Genomic DNA, 6,000 nt, shown 5'->3' with positions numbered 1-6,000 from the left:
GACAGTGCGGCACTCCCTCAGTACTGACCCTCTGACAGTGCGGCACTCCCTCAGTACTGACCCTCTGACAGTGCGGCACTCCCTCAGTACTGACCCTCTGACAGTGCGGTGCTCCCTCAGTACTGACCCTCTGACAGTGCGGCACTCCCTCAGTACTGACCCTCTGACAGTGCGGCACTCCCTCAGTACTGACCCTCTGACAGTGCGGCACTCCCTCAGTACTGACCCTCTGACAGTGCGACACTCCCTCAGTACTGACCCTCTGACAGTGCAGCACTCCCTCAGTACTGACCCTCTGACAGTGCAGCACTCCCTCAGTACTGACCCTCTGACAGTGCAGCACTCCCTCAGTACTGACCCTCTGACAGTGCGGCACTCCCTCAGTACTGACCCTCTGACAGTGCGGCGCTCCCTCAGTACTGACCCTCTGACAGTGCGGCACTCCCTCAGTACTGACCCTCTGACAGTGGGGCACTCCCTCAGTACTGACCCTCTGACAGTGCGGCACTCCCTCAGTACTGACCCTCTGACAGTGCGGCACTCCCTCAGTACTGACCCTCTGACAGCGCGGCACTCCCTCAGTACTGAACCTCTGACAGTGCGGCACTCCCTCAGTATTGACCCTCGAACACTGCGGCACTCCCTCAGTACTGACCCTCTGACAGTGCAGCACTCCCTCAGTCCTGACCCTCTGACAGTGCGGCACTCCCTCAGTACTGACCCTCTGACAGTGCGGCACTCCCTCAGTACTGACCCTCTGACAGTGCGGCACTCCCTCAGTACTGACCCTCTGACAGTGCAGCACACCCTCAGTACTGACCCTCTGACAGTGCGGCACTCCCTCAGTACTGACCCTCTGACAGTGCGGCACTCCCTCAGTACTGAACCTCTGACAGTGCGGCACTCCCTCAGTACTGACCCTCTGACAGTGCGGCACTCCCTCAGTACTGACCCCCTTACAGTGCAGCACTCCCTCAGTACTGACCCTCTGACAGTGCAGCACACCCTCAGTACTGACCCTCTGACAGTGCGGCACTCCCTCAGTACTGACCCTCTGACAGTGCGGCACTCCCTCAGTACTGAACCTCTGACAGTGCGGCACTCCCTCAGTACTGACCCTCTGACAGTGCGGCACTCCCTCAGTACTGACCCCCTTACAGTGCAGCACTCCCTCAGTACTGACCCTCTGACAGTGCGGCACTCCCTCAGTACTGACCCTCTGACAGTGCAGCACTCCCTCAGTACTGACCCTCTGACAGTGCAGCTCTCCCTCAGTACTGACCCTCTGACAGTGCAGCACTCCCTCAGTACTGACCCTCTGACAGTGCGGCACTCCCTCAGTACTGACCCTCTGACAGTGCGGCACTCCCTCAGTACTGACCCCCTTACAGTGCAGCACTCCCTCAGTACGGAATCTCTGACAGTGCGGCACTCCCTCAGTACTGACCCTCTGACAGTGCGGCGCTCCCTCAGTATTGACCCTCTGACAGTGCGGCACTCACTCAGTACTGACCCTCTGACAGTGCGGCACTCCCTCAGTACTGACCCTCTGACAGTGCGGCACTCCCTCAGTACTGACCCTCTGACAGTGCGGCGCTCCCTCAGTATTGACCCTCTGACAGTGCGGCACTCCCTCAGTACTGACCCTCTGACAGCGTGGCACTCGCTCAGTACTGACCCTCTGACAGTGCGGCCCTCCCTCAGTACTGACCCTCTGACAGTGGGGCACTCCCTCAGTACTGACCCTCTGACAGTGGGGCACTCCCTCAGTACTGACCCTCTGACAGTGCGGCACTCCCTCAGTACTGACCCTCTGAAAGCGCGGCACTCCCTCAGTACTGACCCTCTGACAGCGCGGCACTCCCTCAGTACTGACCCTCTGACAGTGCGGCACTCCCTCAGTACTGACCCTCTGACAGTGCGGCACTCCCTCAGTACTGACCCTCTGACAGTGCGGCGCTCCCTCAGTACTGACCCTCTGACAGTGCAGCACTCCCTCAGTACTGACCCTCTGACAGTGCAGCACTCCCTCAGTCCTGACCCTCTGACAGTGCGGCACTCCCTCAGTACTGACCCTCTGACAGTGCGGCACTCCCTCAGTACTGACCCTCTGACAGTGCAGCACACCCTCAGTACTGACCCCCTTACAGTGCAGCACTCCCTCAGTACTGAGCCTCTGACAGTGCGGCACTCCCTCAGTACTGAACCTCTGACAGTGCGGCACTCCCTCAGTAGTGACCCTCTGACAGTGCGGCACTCCCTCAGTACTGACCCCCTTACAGTGCAGCACTCCCTCAGTACTGACCCTCTGACAGTGCGGCACTCCCTCAGTACTGACCCTCTGACAGTGCAGCACTCCCTCAGTACTGACCCTCTGACAGTGCAGCTCTCCCTCAGTACTGACCCTCTGACAGTGCAGCACTCCCTCAGTACTGACCCTCTGACAGTGCGGCACTCCCTCAGTACTGACCCTCTGACAGTGCGGCACTCCCTCAGTACTGACCCCCTTACAGTGCAGCACTCCCTCAGTACTGACCCTCTGACAGTGCGGCGCTCCCTCAGTACTGACCCTCTGACAGTGCTGCACTCCCTCAGTACTGACCCTCTGACAGTGCGGCACTCCCTCAGTACTGACCCTCTGACAATGCGGCACTCCCTCAGTACTGACCCTCTGACAGTGCGGCACTCCCTCAGTACTGACCCTCTGACAGTGCGGCACTCCCTCAGTACTGACCCCCTGACAGTGCAGCACTCCCTCAGTACTGACCCTCTGACAGTGCGGCGCTCCCTCAGTACTGACCCTCTGACAGTGCAGCACTCCCTCAGTACTGAACCTCTGACAGTGCGGCGCTCCCTCAGTACTGACCCTCTGACAGTGCAGCACTCCCTCAGTACGGAATCTCTGACAGTGCGGCACTCCCTCAGTACTGACCCTCTGACAGTGCGGCACTCCCTCAGTACTGACCCTCTGACAGTGCGGCACTCCCTCAGTACTGACCCTCTGACAGTGCGGCGCTCCCTCAGTACGGAATCTCTGACAGTGCAGCACTCCCTCAGTACTGACCCTCTGACAGTGCGGCACTCCCTCAGTATTGACCCTCCGACAGTGCAGCACTCCCTCAGTACTGACCATCTGACAGTGCTGCACTCCCTCAGTACTGACCCGCTGACAGTGCGGCACTCCCTCAGTACTGACCCTCTGACAGTGCGGCACTCCCTCAGTACTGACCCTCTGACAGTGCGGCACTCCCTCAGTACTGACCCTCGGACAGTACGGTGCTCCCTCAGCACTGACCCTCTGACAGTGCGGCACTCCCTCAGCACTGACCCTCTGACAGTGCGGCACTCCCTCAGTACTGACCCTCTGACAGTGCGGCACTCCCTCAGTACTGACCCTCTGACAGTGCGGCACTCCCTCAGCACTGACCCTCTGACAGTGCAGGACTCACTCAGTACTGACCCTCTGACAGTGCGGCACTCCCTCAGCACTGACCCTCTGACAGTGCGGCACTCCCTCAGCACTGACCCTCTGACAGTGCAGGACTCCCTCAGTACTGACCCTCTGACAGTGCGGCGCTCCCTCAGTACGGAATCTCTGACAGTGCAGCACTCCCTCAGTACTGACCCTCTGACAGTGCGGCACTCCCTCAGTATGGACCCTCTGACAGTGCGGCACTCCCTCAGTACGGAATCTATGACAGTGCAGCACACCCTCAGTACTGACCCTCTGACAGTGCGGCACTCCCTCAGTACTGACCCTCCGACAGTGCAGCACTCCCTCAGTACTGACCCTCTGACAGTGCTGCACTCCCTGAGCACTGACCCTCTGACAGTGCGGCACTCCCTCAGCACTGACCCTCTGGCAGTGCGGCACTCCCTCAGTACTGACTCTCAGACAGTGCAGCACTCCCTCAGCACTGACCCTCTGACAGTGCGGCACTCCCTCAGCACTGACCCTCTGACAGTGCGGCACTCCCTCAGTACTGACCCTCTGACAGTGCGGCACTCCCTCAGTACTGAACCTCTGACAGTGCGGCACTCCCTCAGTACTGACCCTCTGACAGTGCGGCACTCCCTCAGTACTGACCCCCTTACAGTGCAGCACTCCCTCAGTACTGACCCTCTGACAGTGCGGCACTCCCTCAGTACTGACCCTCTGACAGTGCAGCACTCCCTCAGTACTGACCCTCTGACAGTGCAGCTCTCCCTCAGTACTGACCCTCTGACAGTGCAGCACTCCCTCAGTACTGACCCTCTGACAGTGCGGCACTCCCTCAGTACGGACCCTCTGACAGTGCGGCACTCCCTCAGTACTGACCCCCTTACAGTGCAGCACTCCCTCAGTACTGACCCTCTGACAGTGCGGCGCTCCCTCAGTACTGACCCTCTGACAGTGCGGCACTCCCTCAGTACTGACCCTCTGACAGTGCGGCACTCCCTCAGTACTGACCCTCTGACAGTGCGGCACTCCCTCAGTACTGACCCTCTGACAGTGCGGCACTCCCTCAGTACTGACCCTCTGACAGTGCGGCACTCCCTCAGTACTGACCCCCTGACAGTGCAGCACTCCCTCAGTACTGACCCTCTGACAGTGCGGCGCTCCCTCAGTACTGACCCTCTGACATTGCAGCACTCCCTCAGTACTGAACCTCTGACAGTGCGGCGCTCCCTCAGTACAGACCCTCTGACAGTGCAGCACTCCCTCAGTACGGAATCTCTGACAGTGCGGCACTCCCTCAGTACTGACCCTCTGACAGTGCGGTGCTCCCTCAGTATTGACCCTCTGACAGTGCGGCACTCACTCAGTACTGACCCTCTGACAGCGCGGCACTCCCTCAGTACTGACCCTCTGACAGTGCGGCACTCCCTCAGTACTGACCCTCTAACACTGCGGCACTCCCTTAGTACTGACCCTCTGACAGTGCAGCACTCCCTCAGTCCTGACCCTCTGACAGTGCGGCACTCCCTCAGTACTGACCCTCTGACAGTGCGGCACTCCCTCAGTACTGAACCTCTGACAGTGCGGCACTCACTCAGTACTGACCCTCTGACAGCGCGGCACTCCCTCAGTACTGACCCTCTGACAGTGCGGCACTCCCTCAGTACTGACCCTCTAACACTGCGGCACTCCCTTAGTACTGACCCTCTGACAGTGCAGCACTCCCTCAGTCCTGACCCTCTGACAGTGCGGCACTCCCTCAGTACTGACCCTCTGACAGTGCGGCACTCCCTCAGTACTGAACCTCTGACAGTGCGGCACTCCCTCAGTACTGACCCTCTGACAGTGCAGCACTCCCTCAGTACTGACCCTCTGACAGTGCGGCACTCCCTCAGTACTGACCCTCTGACAGTGCGGCACTCCCTCAGCAATGACCCTCTGACAGTGCGGCACTCCCTCAGCACTGACCCTCTGACAGTGCAGGACTCCCTCAGTACTGACCCTCTGACAGTGCGGCGCTCCCTCAGTACGGAATCTCTGACAGTGCAGCACTCCCTCAGTACTGACCCTCTGACAGTGCGGCACTCCCTCAGTATGGACCCTCTGACAGTGCGGCACTCCCTCAGTACGGAATCTATGACAGTGCAGCACTCCCTCAGTACTGACCCTCTGACAGTGCGGCACTCCCTCAGTACTGACCCTCCGACAGTGCAGCACTCCCTCAGTACTGACCCTCTGACAGTGCTGCACTCCCTGAGCACTGACCCTCTGACAGTGCGGCACTCCCTCAGCACTGACCCTCTGGCAGTGCGGCACTCCCTCAGTACTGACTCTCAGACAGTGCAGCACTCCCTCAGCACTGACCCTCTGACAGTGCGGCACTCCCTCAGCACTGACCCTCTGACAGTGCGGCACTCCCTCAGTACTGACCCTCTGACAGTGCGGCACTCCCTCAGTACTGAACCTCTGACAGTGCGGCACTCCCTCAGTACTGACCCTCTGACAGTGCGGCACTCCCTCAGTACTGACCCCCTTACAGTGCAGCACTCCCTCAGTACTGA

This window comes from Scyliorhinus torazame, chromosome 22, assembly GCF_047496885.1.
Source record: "Scyliorhinus torazame isolate Kashiwa2021f chromosome 22, sScyTor2.1, whole genome shotgun sequence".
Taxonomy (NCBI): Eukaryota; Metazoa; Chordata; class Chondrichthyes; order Carcharhiniformes; family Scyliorhinidae; genus Scyliorhinus; species Scyliorhinus torazame.
Note: the sequence above shows the minus strand (reverse complement) of the source record.